Source organism: Sardina pilchardus, chromosome 21, assembly GCF_963854185.1.
Source record: "Sardina pilchardus chromosome 21, fSarPil1.1, whole genome shotgun sequence".
Classification (NCBI taxonomy): domain Eukaryota; kingdom Metazoa; phylum Chordata; class Actinopteri; order Clupeiformes; family Clupeidae; genus Sardina; species Sardina pilchardus.
Window position 1 is genome coordinate 31,145,969 of NC_085014.1, and position 27,522 is coordinate 31,173,490.

Consider the following 27,522-nt stretch of genomic DNA (forward strand, 5'->3'; position numbering starts at 1 on the left):
GAGCTCAATCTTTCCTGTACTTCACTGTACATTGAGTTACCTTTTTGCAAAATGTAGTCAAGATCATCACTGTTAAGTTCAGCTCTGTAATGGAGAGTGGCGAGAAATACCAGGGAGTTGCAAGTGCACTGCTTGCCTCTGTTGTTCTCGTACCTCAAATCATTTTGACTATGACTTGCCTGAACACAGGTGCCTCTCTGTTCCATCTCCACATCAGCAGCACCAATTACCTGATGTACCTCACTCTGGTCACATGAAGACTGGCATTGTGTTTGCAAATCAGAGAGGTCCAACTTTCGCCAGCGTTTTTTCTGAGCCTCTGAGCGACGGCCTCTCCTTGGCATGTTTTGAAATGTTAATTTAACACCTGTAGTATGCAACTGGATGACTGGACTACTATAGGGTACCTAAGTGCAATATAAGCTTTACAACTCGTAGTATTATTACTTACGGGTTTTACACAGTATTATTTTACTCCACTTACAGGTGATACAAACTTGAGTGGATGGAAGATTAAATATTAAAACACAATATTCAAACAATACTCTTTATTTTAGTATGTTAAGTTATTGCACTGGATGTCAGAGAAAGAAAATAACTGATAATTAACTGGTGAGGAATAAACAAATGTCTACTGCAGTTTAACAATTTCAGAATTTGATACTATTACCAATACTATTATGCTCAAAACTTTATCTGATGCTTAAATGTCAGCAATGTATCGCTGGTAATTGTGAATAGGCAGCACTGGAGTGGAGGTCACACTTGATGATGGAGGCAGCTGTCAAGGTTATGCAGACTCTGGTTGGAATATCAAAATCTTCACACTGCACAGCAGATCTTGCAGGACAGATCAGGTCTAAAAGCAGAGCTAACAGCACAGATAATTTTCACAGAATATTGTCCAAATGTGTAAATGTTTGAAAGGTATAAATGACAGATATAATCCACAGATATACTGTATATATACTTCTCTGTGTGAATGGTTCCCAGGTGTAGTTCTCAGTATAGATCAGAGTATATGTTTGATATAGACCATAGGCTTGATTCTGGGTATATTCAGAGTATAGGCTTGATTCAGAGTATAGGCTTGATTCAGAGTATAGGCTTTAGTCAGAGTATAGGCTTTAGTCAGAGTATAGTTCAAGTATGTGCAGCAGGTATGTACATTCAGGTATGTGCAGCAGGTATTTGCAGCAGGTATGTATCAGACAGTGTTAAGAATTCTTGTCAGCAATATGTATGCAGGTATGTAGGTAAGTGGGTTATGTTGTCAGAGATGATGTCAGTGATGTCAGCAATGTTGTCAGTAATGTATCTTTCGTGCACAGACAAGACAAACAGTATGTGATCAAAGTATGTGCCAGGTATGTGCAGCAGGTATGTAATCAGACAGTGTTAAGAATTCTTGTCCCAAATATGTATGCAGGTATGTAGGTAAGTGGGTTCTGTTGTCAGCAATGATGTCAAGTAATGTTGTTAGTGTGTATGCGTGTAGTGTGGACAGACGTAGACGTGTACAGGTGCGTACAGACAAACAGACACAGGTGGCAGACAGACACCCCTCTGGTGGTGAAGGCTGGTCTGGAACGAGCCTAAAAGAAAACAAGCAAATTGCATACTTACAAACACAAGCAATGCATACAATTACGCATTACCACTTAAATGTTGTAGCTTCCCTATCAAGCTGTACTAGTAATCAAGACGCTACAATATTGTAGCGTTATTGTGATATAGGTTGGTGAGTTAAGTGAAATAACACATTTTGTAGATGGCCATCATTGACATTAGCTGCTATCTTTGATGGGTTAGAAGATTCCAAGACTAATGTGATGGTTAATCAGTTCTTTTTTTTAGTAAAATGATAACCTTGCCATGTGTTGTTGGTGCTGATACATGTGACATTTAATCATAAATTGAGTTTGCAGGATTGATCATTGTGATATTAAGCAAAACAGTTGTTAAAGTTTAATAGCTTAAAGTCAACTAATTTAACTAGCTTGCTAGTTCTGTCAACCTCAATAGATTAGGACATGCCTATGCAAAGTGGGGGAAACTTAAGCCCATCAAAAGGTCAAATTAACATTAGAAAAATCTGTCTGGTTAGATAAAAAAAAGCAGCATAGCCGGTTTAGATCAAAAAAAAAAAATGAGATTCATACCTGAGACGTCACCACCTTAAGGGACTGAGGGTATATAGCTGCTGTAACCGCTGTCTTGAGGCAAGCCTGGAGTTTGTCTGTTTTCTGTAAATGAGACAAAAGGAGAAAACAAACATAACGCACAAATCTCATTAAAATGTCATAATTCAGAATGAGTCATTCTTATAATAAAATGTTCAACCATCAACTCTTTATAAATACACAATTTTTGTACCACTGGTGTTTAATCTAATATCTCTGCCTGGCAAAGATAGTGTGCATGGTGTGTGTGTGTAAGCAAGCCGCATAGCTGGTCTGTCTAGCAGTAAAAACTCACTGAAATGACATACCTGAAAAGTCTGTAGCACCGCAAGGGAAGACAAGATGGGAGGAAAGTCTTTGGAGAGTCTTTGGAGAAAGTCTTCCACAGATGGATGCGAGGGTAGAGACGGAGAGAGTCTTTAAAAAGACTATTGCTTTCTGTTGTGAATAAAGACAAAATTTTAGAAATTGTGACCACTGCTATAACATTACAATGCAAGGCAATTATGTTAATTTAACAAAATGCAGGACAACTTGTAATATGTATGATCAAGTACTATAGGTTACATGGCATGACTTGTATTCGTGCCACACTTGGAGATACATTTGTTTGCTGTAACATTAGAATCAAAATTTAATTGAATCAGTAGGTTGATAGGCTACAGTAGATTTTTTTTTTCCAGTTCAAGTCGACACGTCTGTTCTTATTTATGTATCGTTTTATAAATAAAGTGACAATATATGATAGTATTGGATTCAGGGTAGATTTTTGTGTTTTATCATTCTGTTGTCCATTGCTCTTAAGTCTATGGAGGTTTATATTACAGGCATTTTGGCAACATATAGCCTACGTTAGCCTGATTGCCATCGACTTGAAAGGCAACGCCGAAGGTGTTAGCCTTGCACGCCCTTCCAGTGACGTAGCCTAAGCCTACGTAGCCTACGTGCTGACCTTTTCATGTAGCCGCTCTAGTTCAAGACACACGGTCAAACACTACCAGATTCATTTAAGATACAAAGAATGCCATTAACTTTACCAAAACACCTTTAATGTTAACGTTAAGGAAATCATTTACTATGGAGGTAAATGTGAAGAGTCTGTATCAAGGCACAAATCTTAATAGTAGGCTACGATAAGACCACTCAGCTGCAACACGAATGAAGCGTAGCGTAGTAAAGAAGACGGAGGCTAGTCAGGCCACCACAGGTGTCAATAGAATGGAATGATTTTAAACACCGTAATGCTATGGAATACGTACGTTACCTCTCGTTAGCGAACCACGACAGTTTCGACATGTCAGACTTTACGAATCAACTATACTGACACATAGCTGCTACGTCGAATACAAGTGAGGATAATGAATGTCACAAAACACGTCTTGTTAAAAGTAGTTAATAGCTAGACACACAGTTAACGTTAGTTAATAGCCAAGTAGACAGACAGTTAACGTTAGCAGTTAGCCACGTTAACAAGCACATTTTACTGCTACCTCAGCTTGCCAGCTATGTTTCGATCATTTCCAAATAGCAGATTTAAAGTCGGCTATACTACTACCCTAGCAATTGTCGGAAACAATTCGTAAACATTTTTGACTACATAACACGTCGAATAAAAGTGATATGGAGAGGAACATCTCAACGTACGGGTCTAGTGCATAACGTGGTGGTTAGCGTTAGCTCGAACGTTAACGTTAGCTAGCCGCAACTGCTACCAGACTCATTAAAGATACAAAGAACGCGGTTACCCTTACCAAAATACCTCTACTGATAACGTTAAGTGAATGAAACTTACTTTGAAGGTGATGTGAAAAGTCACTTCAGTGCGTTTTGGACGGCTCGATCAAGCAGTGGCGACGACAAGGCGACTCAGCTCAGCTGCAAGTAGATCTAGCGTAGTGGAGGAAACGGGATTGATTGTTGATTTCAGTCAGCTGTGGAGCGCGCGACTGTGAGGACGTCATTGCTCATTGACGGAAAAGTTAGGTTTGACAGGCCAGTCACTTCACACAACATACCGTAATATCAATAATAATAGGAATATAAAATAAAGTACAATGACTACACTTCTAGTTCAGGGGAATAGCTTCAGCCTAATGTTAAAATTGACATTATATCAAACAAGGTCAGTTGAGCGTTTGATGGAATAAACAATATCTTTGATTGAATTCAAGCATATTCAAATTGCAGTTCATACTGGTCGCACCACATGATGTTAAATAAATCTGACACCCACGGAGAAAGTTTGTAAATTATGATGAATAATGTATAAATACCAATTCTGTAGAATTTTCTACATAGCTGCAAAACATTCCAACATATGCCAGTAGGGCAGAACATAAGAAATGATGCAGTGAACATACAGGCCTACTTTAAAGTGATTCTTGTAACGGTCTGTGTTAGCTGGGGATACTTTACCCGTGGATCTTTTCACACACCTAAACCACAAATGTATTATCCATACGGCCTACGTGACAGGCAAGACACAGCAATTAAGCCAGGCCTAGGCTACTATCAGTTCTGTATCAGTCCAAGAAGACTGTCTGTACATGCCTGTAACTAAATTACTATGATCAACATATACAATGCCTCATTACATGTATACATTTTTGTGTATTCAACTACCTTACCTTGCTTACTATCTTGAACTCAATTGCTGTAAATGAGCTTAACAGCCTCCCTGATAGGCATTATAAGAAGGTTAATGTAGCCTGTTCTAGATGATCTATTTTCTATTGTTTTAATGTCACATCATAACAATTGGTTGACCCAGATTTCATCCTGTCGGGAATTATTTTCCGATAATGACCGGCGTTCTATAGGCCTACATTATCCCTTTGGCTACTTATTGAAAACAATTATTGATGGATGATTTTCCTCTGTTAGGCCTAGGCTACTAGGGCAGTGCCCGTGCAACAATGTTTTCCAAGAAATATTGGCCAATGACTTTGATGCAGGTAGATCATGTTAGATTGGTGATGATGTAGCCTAGAATCAGGCCCGTGCAGATTTTTACTGTCTTAAGTTTGCAAAGTAAAAAAAGTGAAGGGGAAAGGCGTTTGAGTTGCAGCTCAATGGCAATATCAGACGCATTAGGCCTGTGCGTTTTTGCTGTTGTTGGGAAATTATAGCCTAAAGTTAACCGCATGACCATGGCCATACAGCCAGTGCTATGAACTCGAAGTGATGTTTGAATGAATGTTATGCTGAGAGTTCTAAATCAATGTTCCCTCTTTTTTTCTTTTCTTTCTCTTCTTTTTTAAAATCTAAACTCAAGCCTAGGCCTTATTATTTTTTTGGTAGGCTATTCCAAATATGAATTTCTCTGAGGAAACAGTGGTGGGAGTCAGAGTTGATGACAACTGGCAGTTGGATAAACAGTTAAATAGTTGGATAGTTTAAATATTTAAGTTTTGTGAATAATTTTTGTGAATAATTTTTGTAGTACTTCTATTATGAAACAGTTGTGGGCAGAGGAAACAGTTGGCGGGAGTCATAGTTGATGACAACTGGCGGTTTGAATAGACAAAATAGTGAGTAGTTTAAATAGTTAAATTGTTTGAATGCAAATTATTGTAGTAAGGACTTTTATTTTTAAATAGTTGTGGATAGAGGAAACCGTTGGCGGGAGTCATGGTTGATGACATATCACAGTTGGAATGGCTGAACAGTTAAAATGTTGGATAGTTTAAATATTTAAGTTATTTAATTGTGAATATTTTTTGTGAGTGCTTCTATTATGAAACAGTTGAAGGCAGAGGAAACAGTTGGCGGGAGTCATAGTTGATGACAACTGGCGGTTTGAATAGACAAAATAGTGAGTAGTTTAAATAGTTAAATTGTTTGAAAGCAAATTATTGTAGTAAGGACTTTTATTTTGAAACAGTTGTGGGCAGAGGAAACAGTTGGCTTGAGTCATAGTTGATGAAAACTGACAGTTGGTATGGCTGAACAGTTGGATAGTTCAAATAGCTAAATGATTTAATAATGAATGCTTGTACTGAGGACTTATTTTGAAACAGTTCTGGGCAGACAAAATAGTTGGTGGGAGGCAATCATACTTCATGACAACTCACAGTTGGAATAGCTGAACAGTTAAATAGTTGGATAGTTTAAACTGTTAAACTATTTGATAGTGAATCACGGTAGTGAGGGCTTTTATTTTGAAACAGGTGTCGGCAGAGGACACAGTTGGCAGGAGTCATAGTTGATTAAAACTGACAGTTAATCTCCAAATAGTTAAACAATTGAGAAGTTTCAATAGTTAAAGTATTCAATAGTAAATGATAGTGAGGACTTTTATTTTGAAACAGTTGTGGACAGAGGAAACAGTTTAACAGAATATGTAGTCTTCAGAGATATTGATACATTCTCTTTTAAAACATATATATTTGCAAACTAGTTGATTAAAGGTTTCTAATGGTGCCACGTATATGTTTCTAGGACAAAAACTAGCAGAGATTGAGATGTGTTATTGGAACAGTTTTTCAAATCCCAAGAGGGGGATTTAGACTCCAGAGGGTTAAAGCTGAAACATTCCAGATCTAACTTAACTAATGATTTCTAACAGGTATGTTAATGTTAATGCTAATAATGATAACCAGGTTGATTCGATAACTTAGCTAATGATTTCTAGCAGTTATGGTAAAAATGTTAATTATGCTAACAATGCTAACCAGGTTGATTTACTAACTTAATTGATGATTTCTAGCAGTTATGTTAAGAATGCTAACTATGTTAACAATGTTTACTATGTTAACAATGCTAACCAGGTTGATTAGGTAACTTAGTTGATGATTTCTAGCAGTAATGCCAAAATGCTAACTATGCTAACCAGGTTGATTAGCTGAATTAGTTGATGATTTCGAGCAGTTATGCTAAAATGCTAACAATGCTACCGATGCTAACAATGCTAACCAGGTTGACTAGCTAGCTTAGATAATGATTTCTTACAGTTATGTTAAAAATGCTAACTGTGCTAACCATGCTGACCAGCTAACTTGCTAGTGAGGACTTTTATTTTGAAACATGTGTTGCTAGGGTATCCATGGTGGCCACTATCAGGAATAAAGAAGTTCCGGTAGTATAATCATGTTGGTTGCTATGGAAACTGTCATAACCACTTCATTTTAATGGTTGCTATGTTGGTTGCTAGGTATGTGGAGGTTTCACATAGTTGACTGGAGGCATATTTGATGATAACTGACAGTTGGAATGGTTGAACAGTTCAATAGTTGAGTAGTTTCAATGGTTAAATGATTTAATAGTGTATTATTGCAGTGAGGACTTTTATTTTGAAACAGTTGTGGAAAGAGTAAACAGTTAACAGGATATATAGTCTTCACAGAGAGATTGTATGCTTAAAGCCTGAGAGAGAGAGAGCTGCTGCAGCTGGCCTGGCCACCTGGCATAAGATTCTAATTGCCCTATTATGATGTCATAATCACAATGTTAAGTCTATGGGGAAATTGTCATTTTAATTAATTAATAGTTCAAAAAGTATAAAAGTTACAAAGTTGAAAAATACAAAGCCCGGATGGCCTAAGTAAGACCTACGCAGCGCAGTTTGAATGAAGTTTCTACGTTAAACGGTTGAAGCTCCATTAAGTGCGTTAGAAGAAGAATAATAACTAGAGAAAGCAATTCCAGGGAATTACGAGTGCATGAAAATTGAGACAAAGATAGAGGTGAAGTAGAGAAAAGGTTGAGGGGAGTCATAGTTGATGACAATTAACAGTTGGAATGAGCAAAAAGTTAAACAGTTGAGTAGTTCAAATAGTTGAGCTGTTTAATAGAGAATTATTGTGTGAGGACTTTTATTTTGAAACAGTTGTGGGCAGAGGAAACTGTTGGGTGGGATACATAGCTGATGACAACTGTAATTCGGAATGGCTGAAGAGTTAAATAGTTGCATAGTTTAAATAGTCACATTATTAAATACGGAATTATGACACTGATGACTTATTTTGAAACAGTTGTGGGCAGAGGAAATAGGTGGTGGGAGTCATAGTTGAAGACAACTGGCAGTTAAAATGGCTGAACTGTTGATTAATTGAGCAGTTTAAATGTTTAGTTCTTTAATTGTGAATAATTGTAGTAAGGACTTTCATTAAGAAGCAGTTTCAGGCAGTAGAAACAGTTGGAGGGAGTCATAGTTGATGACAACTGACAGTTAGAATGGCTGAACAGTTAAATAGTTGAGTAGTTTAAATAGTTGAGTCCTAGTTTAAATAGTTGAATTAATTAATACTGAATTATTTTAGTGAGGACTTTTATATTTGAAACAGTTTCAGGCAGTAGAAACAGTTGGAGGGAGTCATAGTTGATGAAAGCTGACAGTTTGAATAGCCAAACAGTTAAATAGTTGAGTAGTTTAAATAGTTGAGTAGTTAAAACAGTTGATGACAACTGACAGTTAAAATGACTGAACAGTTAAATAGTTGAGTAGTTTAAATGGTTGAACGATTTGATAGTGGGCACAGGGAACAGTTGAGCAGGATCTGTAGTCTTATCAGAGTCAGACTGCTGAGAAGCCTGAGAGAGAGAGAGTTCTGGCATACAGTAGGATTCTAGAAGCCTGAGAGTTCTGGCATAGGATTCTAAAAGCTTGGGAGAGAGAGTTCTGGCATAGGATTCTAATCGGTGATGTCATAATCACAATGTTAAGTCTATGGGGAAATTTTGATAGTTTTAATGAAATAGTTTAAAAAGTATAAAAGTTTCAAAGTTGAACAATATATAGCTGAAGTCACCTAAGTGAGATCTACGCGACACAGTTTGAATGAAGTTTCAAAGTTAAACCGTTGAAGACGCATTAAACGCACAAAAAGCGTTAGAAGAAGAATAAGAACTATAATAATAAGAATAAGTGGAATAACAATAGAGTGCATTTTTCATGCACTCTAATAACTAGAAATGCAATTCCAAGGAATTACCAGTGCATGAAAATGCAAAAATAGATAGATAATGTAGATATGGTTACTAAGGTGTAGCTAGGGTAAACATGGTGGTTGCATAGTTTACAGAGTGTTGATAGTGTGAAGGTAGACAGTTTAAAGATGAAACATTCCAATTCTAACTTAACTAATGATTTATATTCATATTAAAATGTTGATTAGCTAACTTAGCTAATGATTTCTAGCAGTTACGTTAAAAATGCTAATTATGCTAGCAATGCTAACTTTACTAACAATGCTAACCAGGTTGATTAGCTAACTTAACCAATGATTTCTAGCAGTAATGCTAAAAATGCTAACAATGCTACATTTGCTAACAATGCTAACCAGGTTGATTAGCTAACTTAGGTGATGATTTTTTGCAGTTAAGCTAAAAAATGCTAACTATGCTAAAAATGCTAACCAGGTTGATTAGCTAACTTAGCTAATCATTTCTAGCAGTTATGCTAAAAATGCTAACTATGCTAACAATGCTAACTATGCTAACCATGCTAACTTGCTAGTGAGGACTTTTATTTTGAAACATTTGTTGCTAGGGTATCCATGGTGGCCACTATCAGGAAACAAGAAGTTACTGTAGTATAATGATGTTGGTTGCTATGGAAACGGTCATAAACGCTTAATTTTAATGGTTGCTATGTTGGTTGCTAGGTACATGGAGGTTTCATGTAGTTGACCGGAGGCATGGCTGATGATAACTGACAGTGGGAATGGTTGAACAGTTAAATAGATTAGTAGTTTCAATGGTTAAATGATTTAATAGTGTATTATTGCAGTGAGGACTTTTATTTTGAAACAGTTGTGGACAGAGGAAACAGTTTAACAGGTATATGTAGTCTTCATAGAGAATGTATGCTTAAAGCCTGAGAGAGAGAGAGAGCTGCTGCAGCTGGCCTGGCCACCTGGCAGAAGATTCTAATTGCCCTATTATGATGTCATAATCACAATGTTAAGTCTATGGGGAAATTGTCATTTTAATTAATTAATAGTTAAAAAAGTATAAAAGTTACAAAGTTGAAAAATACAAAGCCCGGATGGCCTAAGTAAGACCTACGCAGCGCAGTTTGAATGAAGTTTCTACGTTAAACGGTTGAAGCTCCATTAAGTGCGTTAGAAGAAGAATAATAATAAGAAGTTTTGGAATAACAGTACAGTGCATTTTCATGCACTGTAATAAGAAGTTTTGGAATAACAGTACAGTGCATTTTCATGCACTGTAATAAGTCCTCCTAATTCCATTCAACTTTATATCCATTCATCTTCTTCAAACCATTCACTCATCCACCCATTCTAAACAGTCTGCCTATCAACATCAATTAGACGCTCTACATTCAACTTTTAAACAATCTACTCTGTCTCAGGCTGACTAGCCAGTTAAATTGATTACACCTGTATCTGTATCCACTACTCTCAGTAGAGAGCTGTGTCTCTCCATTCTACAAGAATATAAGGCACATTCCATCCAACATTCTATCCATTCATCTTCTTCAGACCATTCACTCATCCACCCATTAAACTGTCTATCAACATCTATTAAACAATCTGTCTATCAACATCCATTAAACTCTCTGTCTATCAACATTAATTAGACTATCTACATTCAACTTTTAAATTATTTACTCTGTCTCAGGCTTTAAGAGTAGGCTACTCTGGCTCTCTTAAGACTAGCCAGTTAAATTGATTACACCTGTGTCAACTACTCTCAGAGAGCTGTATCAGTGTCTCTCTAACAAGAATATAAGGCACATTCCATCCAACCCTCTATCCATTCATCTTCTTCAGACCATTCACTCATCCACCCATTAAACTGTCAATCAATATCTATTAAACAATCTGCCTATCAACATCCATTAAACATTCTGTCTATCAACATTAATTAGACTATCTACATACAACTTTTAAAGTATTTACTGTGGGTCCCTCTCAAGCAGCGTTTATATGTCCTCCCTCGCTCCTCGATCCTCAATGATCTACATAAAGAAAGATAGAAGAAGGGCTAGACTATCCCATTGTTGCCGCTCCATCATTCTTTATGTAGATCAGTGAGGAGCGAGAGAGGACGCGTAAACGCTATATGAGAGGCACCTTCTGTCTTAGGCTTTAAGCATACAATCTCATTAAGACTACAGATCCTGTTTCACTACGTCCTCTGTCCACAACTGTTTCAAAATAAAGGTCCTCACTGCAATAATGCACTATTAAATCATTTAACCATTGAAACTACTCAACTATTGAACTGTTCAACCATTCCAACTGTCAGTTATCATCCACTATGCCTCCAGTCAACTACATGAAACCTCCATGTACCTAGCAACCAACATAGCAACCATTAAAATTAAGTGTTTATGACCGTTTCCATAGCAACCAACATGATTATACTGCAGTAACTTCTTGTTTCCTGATAGTGGCCACCATGGATACCCTAGCAACAAATGTTTCAAAATAAAAGTCCTCACTAGCAAGTTAGCTAGTTAGCATGGTTAGCATTGTTAGCATAGTTAACATTTTTAGTATAACTGCAAAAAATCATCAACTAAGTTAGCTAATCAACCTGGTTAGCATTGTTAGCAAATTTAGCATTGTTAGCATAGTTAGCATTTTTAGCATTACTGCTAGAAATCATCGGTTAAGTTAGCTAATCAACCTGGTTAGCATTGTTAGTAAAGTTTGCATTGCTAGCATAATAAGCATTTTTAGCGTAACTGCTAGAAATCATTAGCTAAGTTAGCTAATCAACATTTTAACATGAATAGAAATCATTACTTAAGTTAGAACTGGAACGTTTCATCTTTAAAACGTCTACCTTCACACTATCAACTCTCTGTAAACTATGCAACCACCATGTTTACCCTAGCTACACCTTAGTAACCATATCTACATTATCTATCTATTTTTGCATTTTCATGCACTGGTAATTCCTTGGAATTGCATTTCTAGTTATTATTGTTGTTGTTATTATTGTTATTGTTATTACAGTGCATGCAAATGCACTGTTCTGTTCTTCCTGGGCATCTTCTTTTTCTTCTTCTTCTTATTCTCCTAACCAGGTCCTAATTAGCTTCAACCGTTTAACGTAGAAACTTGGTTCAAACTTTGTTACGTAGGTCTTGAAAATAAGACTAAGTCTATGTATATTTCAGTTCTGTAAACTTGATACTTTTTGAGATATTAGCAAAATATGTTTCCCCATTGACTTTTCATAGACCTCTGAAGCTGCTATCCTTGCCCATATAAGGAGATCCGGGAGTTAATTGAAGCCAACTGCCCATATATGGCAAGCTTTTTTGTAGGCGAACTTCAGAGGTCTATCGCACTGCACTGCTGATTAAGCTGATTTGCACCTGTGTCAAGAGCCAGGTGCTCAAGGCCCTATCAAGTTTAATTGACAGCCAGTTAAATTGAACCTGCATTATCAGCTCTCTCTGTCTACCCATTCACTCATACACACACACACCTGACTGCAGCACTTCTTATACCACACTTCTCCATGCACTCCACAACATTCTAACCTAACTCCCCCATTTCACTGCATCATAGAAAGCCATGCTCCTTACATCCACTCACACACACACACACACACACGCACGCACACTCACACGCACTCACACTCAGAGGTGGAAAAGTCAAGCTTCAGAGAGTAAAAGTCCAATCACGTATTGGTTTGGTTTGTAAATTTAAGTTTGTTTCACATTTTATCTTATGTCTTGCTTTTGCATGCACTGGTAATTTCCTCGAAATTACGTTTTCTAGTTATTTTCTTCTTCTTTCTCTTCCTTTTTCATCTTTTCTTTTCTTTGCCATCATAGTAACAGTCATTATAGAAAATATGGCATTCACATAATTCATGAGAAAACAAGAAGATAATCCAAATAAAGCAGAAAACAAAGAATACAAATAAATGAATACCTCCTCTTTTCTTCTAGGAAGTGTTACCTTTTTTATAAATCGTCGTTGCCTTTTAGCTTATTAGTTATCAATTTATCCATCTACCAATCTATTAATTCAATCTTTCCAACATTCTGCTTCTTTGAGTTTAGTCCACCTTTCAACATATATAACATTTTTAGATTCATATGCCATTTCACATTCAATCTTATAATACAGTTTAACATAATTTTATTAAATCTATTAATATGAATTGTATTTTTACTATTTGATCTGAAGAGAAAATGTTTTCCAAGTAGAATAATTATATTTTTTATATTATCTGTCTCTGACAGGTTACCAAGTAACACTGTAAACATATCTATATGTAATTGGATGTTATATTCAGTTAGCCATTTCTGGACTTCTAACCAAAATAACCCCGCTGTTGAACAAAACCAAAATAAATGCTCCACTGATTCTTCCTCTTCTTGGCAGAAACGACAATTTGGAGATGATTCTATTCCCCATATATATAGCATCTTTTTTGTTTCCAAGTATTTATATATCAGTCTATATTGGAAATATCTAGCTTTATTATCCAGTGTTGTTTTATTTAACTCTCTAAATACTTGTCTCCATGGTATGGGGATATCCAGAAGTCGTTCCCACTTATTAAAAAGTGTATATGGTACATTTACAATTTTATTATTTTTTAAATTAAAATAATACATTTCCTTATTTATTTTTGTTTGAGTGATCCATTTGGGTGATTTCATATGAGGTCTGCATACCAGATATGATCCGAGCATGTTTTTTATATATTTTTTTCCAGAGTTGAGGTATTGATCCGATTAGCTGGTTATACTGTTGCAATGTACCTATATCACCAAACCTCTGTGTTACTTGTGTATATGACAAGATTCTACCCTCCTCAACTATATCCTTAACAAAAATGATTCCTTTTTTAAACATATTCCCCCAATAAATAATATTTCCTCTCAGCAATATATTAGAATTTAACCATAGCATTTGTTGTAATACTTGCTCCGTGTTATCAGGTGGATGGTACTGAAATTGTAACCAACTCATCAAGGCCTCTGACAGAAAACTTGAGATCTTGGTGAAAATATTTTGTATCAATGTATATTGTATATTTTCCTATTGTAAAAAAGGAAAATAATTTTCAAATATTGGATGTGCCTTTTGCAGAAGTTGGCTTGAAAACCAGTTTTTATTAAAGTAAAGTTTTGGTATAAGGGAAGCTTTCAAGGATATATTTAAAGCCTTCAGATTCAATAGCTTAATGCCCCCTATTTCATAGTCGTTATGTAAATATATGCGCTTAATTTTATCTTTTTTATTATTCCATATAAACTTAAATATCTTTTGCTCATATTCTTTAAAAATTCCTCACCAGGGGTTGGCAATGCCTGCATTAAGTATGTGAACTGTGACACTATCAATGTGTTAATTAAGGTAACTTTACCATAAATTGTTAATTTATTACCATACCATGGCTGCAAAATCTTAGAGACTCTACTGAGCTTATTACTGAAATGTATTATTGAGAGTTTTTCTATATTTTCTGGAATATGAATACCTAATAAATGTATAGGTCCATCCGTCCATTTGATGGGCATCTCACAAGGAAGAGTACAATTTGTGTTCTTCAATCGTCCAAGCCTCAAAATATTACATTTATCATAATTTGGTTTTAAACCTGACATTTTGGAAAAATTATGTAAGTCTATTATAAGATTTTGAAGAGATATAATATCAGGATTAATCATAAAGGTTGTGTCATCTGCGTACATAGAAATTTTGGATTGTAGATCTTGTATTTTTAATCCTTTGATATTTGTATTAGCTCTAATCTTATTTGCAAGTATCTCTATTGCTATAATAAATAGATAAGGTGATAAGGGGCAACCTTGTTTCACACCTCTTGTGAGTGTAATAGGGTTTGACATATCCATAATTCATTTTGCTTATTGAACCATTATAAATAACTTTGATCCAAGAAATCAGGTTCTCCCCAAAATTAAAATATCTTAAACATTTATGTAGAAAATCCCATTTTATTTTATCAAAGGCTTTTTCAAAGTCTGCAACAAAAATTAATCCAGGTTTTTTTTGCATTGTCATAATATTCTATTATTTCCACTATCTGTCTAATATTGTTTGAAATGTTTCTTCCTTGTATGAAGCCTGTTTGATCTTGGTGTACTATCTGTTGTATAACTGTTTTAATCCGTGTTGCAATACATTTCGCCAACATTTTTGTATCATAGTTTTGTAATGTAAGTGGTCTCCAGTTTTTTAAGTGTACTGGATCTTTATAGTGTCCATTCGGATCCTGTTTTAAGAGCAAGGAGATGACACTTTCTTTCTGCGTGCCAGAGAGAACCCCTTGCTCATATGAATAGTTAAAACAGGTGAGAAGTGGGTTTTTAATCTGTTCGTAAAAAGTTTGATATATCTCCACAGGGATTCCATCAAGACCTGGGGTTTTCCCTTTCTGAAAGGACATGATTGCTTGTAACATTTCAACACTTGTAATTTTGCCTTCACACGCTTCTTTTTGCTGATAAGATAATTTAACACCACTTTCTGGGAAAAAGTTGTTTTTGGTTTCCTTATCCTTTCCAAAATCCATTGTTATATCATCTGTAAATAAGTCCTTGTAATATTTTTCCATTTCATTTAAAATTTCTGTCGGGGTGCTCAATATATCTGACTCATTCACAATAAGTTTCTGTATGTTTTTTTTTGATGTGTTCCTTTTTTGCAATTCTAAAAATAATTTATTGCACCTCTCCCCCTTTTCCATCCATATAGCTCTTTTTTAATATATGAAATATTGGATTTCTCTGTTATAATATTTTCATATTCTTTTTGTTTTTGCTCCAATTTATCCAATTTTTGGGTGTTGGGATTTTGTATTTAGCATAGCAAGCACCATATCAATCCCTGCAACACCCTATAATAATCTGAATGAATTTCATAGTATTGTAGCATGTCTAAGTTCTTAAAAAGTATGTGGGTACAGTTAATGTGTTAGATGTTCTGATAGGCTCTGTTACCTGGGCCAATGGTTGGGGTGCCACCCCCTTCCGGGGTATGATGTGTGTGTTTTGGGGGGAATCAGTGTGGTGATTATGAGGAGACGTGTGTTGGGCTCCTACATCATGTACATGTCAAGAGTTGTGGCGTGGCTGTGGCCAACAACAGTCAATATTAAAAGTACCGGTTTGTGATAAACTGTCTCGTCATTGACACGGGACGTTACAGTATCAATAGTATTAGTTATAAGTTATGTAGGCCTACCTTGCATTGACAGATTTGCCCAATTATGTAATGTTAATTCAACTTCATTGCTAGCAAAATTACCATGCAATCAAGCCATTTATTAGACCTAAAAGCCTGAATAAACCAGATGAGCAACCAAACAATACGGTGCTGGGTAATATGGCGTAGGCTGTCATTTTTTCCCGATCTAAAGTTTTGCAAATGCACAAATCAATATGAAATGCATGCATTTATAAACCAGATGAGCAACCTGAATAAACCAGATGAGCAACCAAACAATACGGTTCCGGGTAATATATGGCGTAGGCTACAATTTTTTCCCCGATTTCATCAGTTTTGCAAATGCACAAATCAATACAATAACAACGCAACGAAACGCAGCTCACTTCCTTTCCCCGATTTGAATTCTTTGTTTTAGGTTTTCGGTGATTTCGTTTCCGGGACAGTGTCTAGTGTCTCGGGACAGTGCTTGGGTGTCCCGGGACAGTGGCTGGGTGTCCCGGGACAATGTCTGGGTGTCCCGGGACAGTGCTTAGGTGTCCCTGGACAGTGTTAAGTGTCTCGAGACAGTGCCCGGGTGTCCCGGGATAGTGTCTGGGTGTCCTGGGACAGTGTCTAGTGTCTCGGGACAGTGCTTGGGTGTCCCGGGACAGTGTCTAGTGTCTCGGGACAGTGCTCGGGTGTCCCGGGACAGTGTCTGGGTGTCCCGGGACAGTGCTTAGGTGTCCCGGGACAGTGTCTAGTGTCTCGGGACAGTACTTGGGTGTCCCGGGACAGTGCTTGGGTGTCCCGGGACAGTCCACAGGCCACCAGCAACAGTACAGTACAGTTATTGCTCTAACTGCCTCTCGATAAAGAGCTGTTCTGTCACGTAGAATAATTAGACTAATAATTTATAAGAAATGAAATAACAAATAATCATATAAGATACAGCTGTCGCCTATTTGGCCCCTTCCTGTTTCGTGTTGGAGCGAGGTCACTATGTTCACGTCACTATTTGCATGAGCCACGACTGAAAAGACTTCCGATAATATCAAACATGTTTGATATTGTCGTAACGGCAAAACTAGAAAAAGACTGACTCCGACGGACTTAAAACCGCTAAGATTGGCACCTTACACTAAACGATTTTGTTGACGGGAGCGCGACGCGATTCCATTACAACTCCCATGATTTCCGCCCAATTTGGAAATCTAGTCACCAACTGTTAAAACAGACCAAAATCGTACAATGTAAGCCAGCCTTAAAGGTATACTATGCAGGATTGGCGATTTCATCGCCGGTTTCGCTTTTCATTTTCGCTTGTTTTATGCTTGCATATTTCTCTGCAGAACTTCCCCTACAGCTTTAGCGTGTATATTTGACAAAACTCCTCAATCGGTCAGTCTGCCGTGCCTTTTCATGAGACTTTACATGACACTTCCTGGAGTAGAGCATGGGTGCGTGCCCGGTGTCTCCTGAAGTTGCAAGCGTGGTTCTACCGCTACAGACCACTAGAGCGGCCAAAAAAAAACACTGTTCGACCGGTAATGACTCATTTAATCATATATAACAGTATGGAACGAATTGATTAACTGAAAAATGTTGCATAGTATACCTTTAACACTTGGAGGTCCCAGGCCTTTTCAGGCACGTTGAGACAGTCAGCTATACCTTGAGATTTTTAAGTTTTTCATCTAACTAAAAACATATATGCAAAAGTGGCACATATTGTTATATTCTAGAGATCCTCCTCAATAATTATATGAGAGTAAAGTGGATGTAATGAAATTAGTTTTTTATTATAATTCAGTGTAAACACAACTACTTAAAAAAGGATTTTCGAATGTCAGAGATCAAAGGTAAAAAAAAACACTATAAATATATCAAGCTAAGACTTTTGAAGTTTGAACCTTGAAAACAACGGTGTTGGCTCCATATAAGTAAAAAGAACATTCAAAATGTTATGTAGTTTTACTACAAATTAGAAAAAAGTCAGGCTAAATGGGCCACTTAGTGAGTGTTTCTTTCAAATGCAAATTAAGTTGAATGGGCATTTTAAATTAAATGGGCCTGCTGCAGGTGAGAGGTCTGAAATCCTAGGATTTTCTTTTATTGTTTTTACAAAGTGCCATTGATACATTCTCTTTTAAAACATACATATTTGGAAACTAGTTGATTAAGTAAGGGATAATCAACGACGCGCCGTACGTTTCTTGGAAAATAATGCACGTTCGAAGTGGTAATAAGGACCCGACGCTGCAGGCGGAGGGGACTTTACACTTCGATAAGTGCATTATTTTCCTAGAGACGCACGCCGCGGAGTGTTTTTACCATTACATTCACATCGGTGAAGTGTAATAAGCCCAAAAGAAGGGAACTACTTCATAGCTGTGCGGTATATAGAAAAATAATGCACGTTCCAAATAGCGCATCACAATAGGAAATTTGACCAAGCAGTGGTAAAAAGGTTTCCAATGATGTCACTTATATGTTTCTAGGACAAAAACTAGCAGAGATTGAGATGTGTGTTTGGAAGTTTTTCAAATCCCCAGGCATAACGACCCCCCCCCCCCCCCTCCGTTTTACCTGGCAGCGTTTCAAGAGTATTTGCGTCCAAATGGATCTATCTCAATATGACTCAACACGCTACTTCATATTCCAGGCCTATATGTGGCGCTGTTTCAGTTCACCAAATCACCAAAAACGGAGGGGAAGAAGTTTTAATGAGACGTCGAGGTGAAAACTATTTTTACAGTTTATGAGTGGAAGGCTAGAGCATACCTGCCAAAAACTCCTGTTTCCCCCTTGTTTCTCTCCTATCTTAAGGTCATCTACTGCCGCCCTCCCGTTTTGTTGTTTCTCCCGAAAAACTCTCGTAATTTGCATGGACATCATACTTCTTTCGAAAATCACTGATCCGTTCATTTTCTGACAACAGGTTGCCATACACCCGACACAAAGCCTACGCCATCACTCAGTCTACTTTCAATTTATTTCAACCGTTCTGTCATAGGCTAACACCTGGCAACGTAAACCCAAATAAGGAAACTGGTGCAGTTCACAGCCGAGTCTCGCAAGCAAGCGGGCTAGTTAGCCTAGGAAACTCCAGAATTAGCAGTTGTGAAATGGTTGGAAATTGAATTGATTAACACAAACTGTTCTTGAGTGTTGGTAGCCTAACTTGTGTCCTCGGAACAAAATCTGACAGCAGCTTTGGAGTTTTGGAAGTAGGCTGTAGGCAGCAGTTGAATAGGCTGCATAGGCTCTAGGTAAGGTAAAAACAACGATTCAGATCGATTCGTTTTAGGGCTATGCGTTTGCAGTATTCGTTTGGATGAACGGCCAAAACGATGCAAAACAGCTGCGTTTAACCCAAAATGCGTCTCCGTGTGGACAGGCCCTTAGACTCCAGAGGGTTAAAGGTGTGAAAATGTGTTTTTTTACATTTTGACATTCACTGTGTGTAATGTTTTGCAAAAAGTGTCAAGCTGAATTTGTGCTTACTGTTGTACTACTCTGCGCAGGTGTTTTGCTTCTTAAGTGTTGGAAAAAACTGTAGTTTAAGGTAGTAGGCCTATAGGTACATGTGTTTGAGGTATGGTACAAAAGCTTCAAGTTGTGTTACTTTAGGCTAAGCATGGGTCTATAGTGTTCAAGCAACGCACAACAACTGTAAGTAAAAGCTCAGTTATAACTAGAAATGCAATTCCAAGGAATTACCAGTGCATGAAAATGCAAAAATAGATAGATAATGTAGATATGGTTACTAAGGTGTAGCTAGGGTAAACATGGTGGTTGCATAGTTTACAGAGAGTTGATAGTGTGAAGGTAGACAGTTTAAAGATGAAACATTCCAGTTCTAACTTAACTAATGATATCTATTCATGTTAAAATGGTGATTAGCTAACTTAGCTAATGATTTCTAGCAGTTACGTTAAAAATTCTAATTATGCTAGCAATGCTAACTTTACTAACAATGCTAACCAGGTTGATTAGCTAACTTAACCGATGATTTCTAGCAGTAATGCTAAAAATGCTAACTATGCTAACAATGCTAAATATGCTAACCAGGTTGATTAGCTAACTTAGTTGATGATTTTTTGCAGTTATGCTAAAAATGCTAACTATGCTAACAATGCTAACTATGCTAACCATGCTAACTAGCTAACTTGCTAGTGAGGACTTTTATTTTGAAACATTTGTTGCTAGGGTATCCATGGTGGCCACTATCAGGAAACAAGAAGTTACTGCAGTATAATCATGTTGGTTGCTATGGAAACGGTCATAAACGCTTAATTTCAATGGTTGCTATGTTGGTTGCTAGGTACATGGAGGTTTCATGTAGTTGACTGGAGGCATAGTTGATGATAACTGACAGTTGGAATGGTTGACCAGTTAAATAGTTGAGTAATTTCAATGGTTAAATGATTTAATAGTGTATTATTGCAGTGAGGACTTTTATTTTGAAACAGTTGTGGACAGAGGAAACAGGATATGTAGTCTTCAAAGAGATTGTATGCTTAAAGCCTGAGAGAGAGAGAGCTGCTGCAGCTGGCCTGGCCACCTGGCATAAGATTCTAATTGCCCTATTATGATGTCATAATCACAATGTTAAGTCTATGGGGAAATTTTAATAGTTTTTAATTAATAGTTCAAAAAGTATAAAAGTTACAAAGTTGAAAATTACAAAGCTCCCATGGCCTAAGTAAGACCTACGCAGCACAGTTTGAATGAAGTTTCTACGTTAAACGGTTGAAGCTCCATTAAGTGCGTTAGAAGAAGAATAATAATAACTAGAAATGCAATTCCAAGGAATTACCAGTGCATGAAAATGCAAAAATAGATAGATAATATGGATATGGTTACTAAGGTGTAGCTAGGGTAAACATGGTGGTTGCATAATTTACAGAGAGTTGATGGTGTGAAGGTAGACAGTTTAAAGCTGAAACATTCCAGTTCTAACTTAACTAATAATTTCTATTCCTGTTAAAATGATAACTATGGTAACAAGGATAACCAGGTTGATTGTTAACTTAGCTACTGATTTCATGCAGTTATGGTAAAAATGTTAACTATGCTAACTATGCTCACAGTGCTAACCAGGTTGCTTAGCTAACTTAACTGATGATTTCTAGCAATAATGCTAAAAATGCTAACTATGCTAACAATGCTACAATTGCTAACAACGCTAACCAGGTTGATTAGCTAACTTAGGTGATGATTTTTTGCAGTTTTGCTAAAAATGCTAACTATGCTAACAATGCTAACTATGCTAAAATGCTAGCCAGGTTGATTAGCTAACTTAGTTAATCATTTCTGGCAGTTATGCTAAAAATGCTAACTATGCTAACAATGCTAACTATGCTAACCACGGTAACTAGCTAACTTGCTAGTGAGGACTTTTATTTTGAAACATTTGTTGCTAGGGTATCCATGGTGGCCACTATCAGGAAACAAGAAGTTACTGCAGTATAATCATGTTGGTTGCTATGGAAACGGCCATAAACGCTTCATTTCAATGGTTGCTATGTTGGTTGCTAGGTACATGGAGGTTTCATGTAGTTGACTGGAGGCACAGTTGATGATAACTGACAGTTGGAATGGTTGAACAATTAAATAGTTGAGTAGTTTCAATGGTTAAATGATTTAATAGTGTATTATTGCAGTGAGGACTTTTATTTTGAAACAGTTGTGGACAGAGGAAACAGGATATGTAGTCTTCAGAGAGATTGTATGCTTAAAGCCTGAGAGAGAGAGAGCTGCTGCAGCTGGCCTGGCCACCTGGCATAAGATTCTAATTGCCCTATTATGATGTCATAATCGCAATGTTAAGTCTATGGGGAAATTTTAATAGTTTTTAATTAATAGTTCAAAAAGTATAAAAGTTACAAAGTTGAAAATTACAAAGCTCCCATGGCTTAAGTAAGACCTACGCAGCGCAGTTTGAATGAAGTTTCTACGTTAAACGGTTGAAGCTCCATTAAGTGCGTTAGAAGAAGAATAATAATAACTAGAAATGCAATTCCAAGGAATTACCAGTGCATGAAAATGCAAAAATAGATAGATAATGTAGATATGGTTACTAAGGTGTAGCTAGGGTAAACATGGTGGTTGCATAGTTTACAGAGTGTTGATAGTGTGAAGGTAGACAGTTTAAAGATGAAACATTCCAGTTCTAACTTAACTAATGATTTATATTCATGTTAAAATGTTGATTAGCTAACTTAGCTAATGATTTCTAGCAGTTACGTTAAAAATGCTAATTATGCTAGCAATGCTAACTTTACTAACAATGCTAACCAGGTTGATTAGCTAACTTAACCGATGATTTCTAGCAGTAATGCTAAAAATGCTAACTATGCTAACAATGCTACATTTGCTAACAATGCTAACCAGGTTGATTAGCTAACTTAGGTGATGATTTTTTGCAGTTATGCAAAAAATGCTAACTATGCTAACAATGCTAACTATGCTAAAAATGCTAACCAGGTTGATTAGCTAACTTAGCTAATCATTTCTAGCAGTTATGGTAAAAATGCTAACTATGCTAACAATGGTTACTATGCTAACCATGCTAACTAGCTAACTTGCTAGTGAGGACTTTTATTTTGAAACATTTGTTGCTAGGGTATCCATGGTGGCCACTATCAGGAAACAAGAAGTTACTGCAGTATAATGATGTTGGTTGCTATGGAAACGGTCATAAACGCTTAATTTTAATGGTTGCTATGTTGGTTGCTAGGTACATGGAGGTTTCATGTAGTTGACCGGAGGCATGGCTGATGATAACTGACAGTGGGAATGGTTGAACAGTTAAATATATTAGTAGTTTCAATGGTTAAATGATTTAATAGTGTATTATTGCAGGGAGGACTTTTATTTTGAAACAGTTGTGGACAGAGGAAGTTTAACAGGATATGTAGTCTTCAGAGAGATTGTATGCTTAAAGGCTGAGAGAGAGAGAGAGCTGCTGCAGCTGGCCTGGCCACCTGGCATAAGATTCTAATTGCCCTATTATGATGTCATAATCATAATGTTAAGTCTATGGGGAAATTTTAATAGTTTTTAATTAATAGTTCAAAAAGTATAAAAGTTACAAAGTTGAAAAATACAAAGCCCACATCGCGTAAGTGAGACCTACGCGACAAAGTTTGAACGGAGTTTCTACGTTAAACGGTTGAAGCTGCATTAAGTGCGTTAGAAGAAGAATAATAACTAGAAATGCAATTCCAAGGAATTACCAGTGCATGAAAATGCAAAAATAGATAGATAATGTAGATATGGTTACTAAGGTGTAGCTAGGGTAAACATGGTGGTTGCATAGTTTACAGAGAGTTGATAGTGTGAAGGTAGACAGTTAAAAGATGAAACGTTCCAGTTCTAACTTAACTAATGATTTCTATTCATGTTAAAATGTTGATTAGCTAACTTAGCTAATGATTTCTAGCAGTTACGCTAAAAATGCTTATTATGCTAGCAATGCTAACTTTACTAACAATGCTAACCAGGTTGATTAGCTAACTTAACCGATGATTTCTAGCAGTAATGCTAAAAATGCTAACTATGCTAACAATGCTAAATTTGCTAACAATGCTAACCAGGTTGATTAACTAACTTAGTTGATGATTTTTTGCAGTTATGCTAAAAATGCTAACTATGCTAACTATGCTAACCATGCTAACTAGCTAACTTGCTAGTGAGGACTTTTATTTTGAAACATTTGCTGCTAGGGTATCCATGGTGGCCACTATCAGGAAACAAGAAGTTACTGCAGTATAATCATGTTGGTTGCTATGGAAACGGTCATAAACACTTAATTGTAATGGTTGCTATGTTGGTTGCTAGGTACATGGAGGTTTCATGTAGTTGACTGGAGACATAGTGGATGATAACTGACAGTTGGAATAGTTGAACAGTTCAATAGTTGAGTAGTTTCAATGGTTAAATGATTTAATAATGTATTATTGCAGTGAGGACCTTTATTTTGAAACAGTTGTGGACAGAGGAAGTAGTGAAACAGGATCTGTAGTCTTAATGAGATTGTATGCTTAAAGCCTGAGACAGAAGGTGCCTCTCATATAGCGTTTACGCGTCCTCTCTCGCTCCTCACTGATCTTCATAAAGAATGATGGAGCGGCAACAATGGGATAGTCTAGCCCTTCTTCTATCTTTCTTTATGTAGATCATTGAGGATCGAGGAGCGAGGGAGGACATATAAACGCTGCTTGAGAGGGACCCACAGTAAATACTTTAAAAGTTGTATGTAGATAGTCTAATTAATGTTGATAGACAGAATGTTTAATGGATGTTGATAGGCAGATTGTTTAATAGATATTGATTGACAGTTTAATGGGTGGATGAGTGAATGGTCTGAAGAAGATGAATGAATAGAAGGTTGGATGGAATGTGCCTTATATTCTTGTTAAGAGAGACACTGATACAGCTCTCTGAGAGTAGTTGACACAGGTGTAATCAATTTAACTGGCTAGTCTTAAGAGAGCCAGACTACTCTTAAAGCCTGAGACAGAGTAAATCATTTAAAAGTTGAATGTAGATAGTCTAATTAATGTTGATAGACAGAGAGTTTAATGGATGTTGATAGACAGATTGTTTAATAGATGTTGATAGACAGTTTAATGGGTGGATGAGTGAATGGTCTGAAGAAGATGAATGGATAGAATGTTGGATGGAATGTGCCTTATATTCTTGTAGAATGGAGAGACAGCTCTCTACTGAGAGTAGTGGATACAGATACAGGTGTAATCAATTTAACTGGCTAGTCTTCAGAGAGCCAGCCTGAGACAGAGTAGATTGTTTAAAAGTTGAATGTAGAGCATCTAATTGATGTTGATAGGCAGACTGTTTAGAATGGGTGGATGAGTGAATGGTTTGAAGAAGATGAATGGATATAAAGTTGGATGGAATTAGGAGGACTTATTTTGATACTGTTGTGCACAGAGGATACAGGGGAACAGAATATGTAGTCTTCAGAGAGATTGTAAAGCCTGAGAGAAACTGACAGTTGGTGCCCAGGTGGCTGACCAGCTGGGGTAACATTCTAATTGCTGCCGTGATGTCATAATGAGCCATGTTAAGTCTATGGGGGAAATTGTAATAGTTTTTAACTAATAGTTTAAAAAGTATAAAAGTTACAAAGTTGAAAAATACAAAGCCCACATCGCGTAAGTAAGACCTACGCGTCAAAATTTGAATGGAGTTTCTACGTTAAGCGGTTGAAGCTGAATTGCGTGCGTTAGAAGAAGAATAATAAGAAGAAGACCGAGGAAGAACAGTACAGTGCATTTTCATGCACTGTAATAAGAAAAAGCCTAGGAAGAACAGTACAGTGCATTTTCATGCACTGTAATAAGAAAAAGCCTAGGAAGAACAGTACAGTGCATTTTCATGCACTGTAATAAGAAAAAGCCTAGGAAGAACAGTACAGTGCATTTTCATGCACTGTAATAACAACATCACCTTTTTAATCACCTTATGAGGACCGTAATTGAGGAGGCCGATGAGAGGAAGAGCGCAAAATACGCTGAGCTAGTGGAGGAGTGCCAGAGCAATGGGTGGCGAGCCCATCAAGGTGGGATGCAGAGGGTTCGCTGGCCAGTCTCTCTGCAGGGCCTACAACATCTTAGGCATCAGGGGCCAGTAAGAGAAGGGCCATTAAGGAGGTCACAGAGGCAGCAGAGGTTGCCTTAAAGGAATACGCCACCCAAAAATGAAATTAAGCTAGTCTCGGTCACCCCCAGAGTTAGAACAGTGAAAAAAACCCGGTTAAAATCCAGCCTATATTCAGCCTCATCGCCGACGAAGCACCGGGATTCAAGTGGTGCTACGTGAGAACTTTGCGCCTAGCTAGCGGTGCTTCGTCGGCGATGAGGCTGAATATAGTTCCAAGTAAAGATCTGCCCAGGTAATAGTCTCGTTCGATTTTGCATTATGATTTGTACTCGTTTTGAACACACGGCTCCCAAGATATATTTAGAAAAAAATGTAGACGTCTCGGTCACTTTTTTGGAGGACGTTCTCACTGACACCCGTCATCTACAGCAACTGTGCTAAGCTAAAGCTAACATCGCTGCTCCCTAAGCAGGAGAATGCCCGGACGGATTTTAACCGGGTTTTTTTCACTGTTCTAACTCTGGGGGTGACCGAGACTAGCTTAATTTCATTTTTGGGTGGCGTATTCCTTTAAGGTGGCTATGGTTAAGGAGAGGAGAACCACAGGTGCGGTAGCGTTAACTGGACACAAGCTAGGGCCTGATCAACCCCAGGTGGGTCACCTGGGTGAGAGTATAAAAACAGAGAGGTGAGAGTATAAAAACAGAGAGGTGAGAGTATAAGAACACATCAGGAAATGTGTCCTTACTGAACTGATCATAGTACAATGAAATTTGTTGTAAAGACCTTGACATTTGGGGGTGACAAAAACATAGGATTAGCAACACAGTGCAATAACAGTACCCAGTTCAAAATCATGATCCTATCCAATCAACAACTTTACGAAGAGCAATATCAAGTGGTCCAGGTACACATTGACTAAATGTTAAAAAAAGAAAAGGGTCATAAAAACGAAAACAGAAGAGATGAAAGAAAAAGGAGAAAGGAGGGGGGAGTAGAGGAAGGGAGTGTTGTGTTGATACATTCAAATGTTTCACATTGACAGTTAAAATGTTAAACATTAAATCTCGCAGGCATTACAGTTGGTATTTTGTTGTGTCCTATAGGTCTCAAGAATAACTGGACTAGATCATATTTTTTGTTTTAGAGTTGATTTTTTCTCATTTAGCTCCGAGTTTTGAACATGCCAAATGTAATTAAATTAAGTAAATTGCTAAATGGTTGTTTGATTGCATATTTGCAGTGAAAGATGGCACTCTTAAATGCCACTGTATTTTGTACCCCTAACCTGTAGCAGCCTTTGCCAGAAATGTGTTACTGTGCATTGTGATGCAGTACTGGTCATAGATAGATAAGATAGATAGATAGATCGTCTTTATTGTCCTATAAGGATATTATTTTCCACACATATCATTACATTCCACAAAAAGACAGAGAAAGAAGAAATCATCTGCACACATATGTATGTAAAGGGGATTTGGATTTTATTGTTAGATTAATTTATAAAACGATGTTTGGATTGCTATGTTTTGAACATAATGGATAGTAAAACACTGTTTTGGACGCTGTAAGTAAGTAAGTTTATTTGTATAGCACAT

General features: G+C 37.0%; 1 long non-coding RNA gene across 1 annotated transcript; it reads right to left on the bottom strand.

Moving 5' to 3' along the window:
* Positions 1–1,162: 1,162 nt before the first annotated feature.
* Positions 1,163–2,734, bottom strand: LOC134068362 (uncharacterized). Its single transcript, XR_009936697.1, has 3 exons — positions 2,492–2,734; positions 2,163–2,246; positions 1,163–1,595 (listed from the first exon to the last, which is right to left on the bottom strand). It is a non-coding gene; the product is annotated as an uncharacterized LOC134068362 (long non-coding RNA).
* Between the last annotated feature and the right edge of the window lie 24,788 nt (positions 2,735–27,522).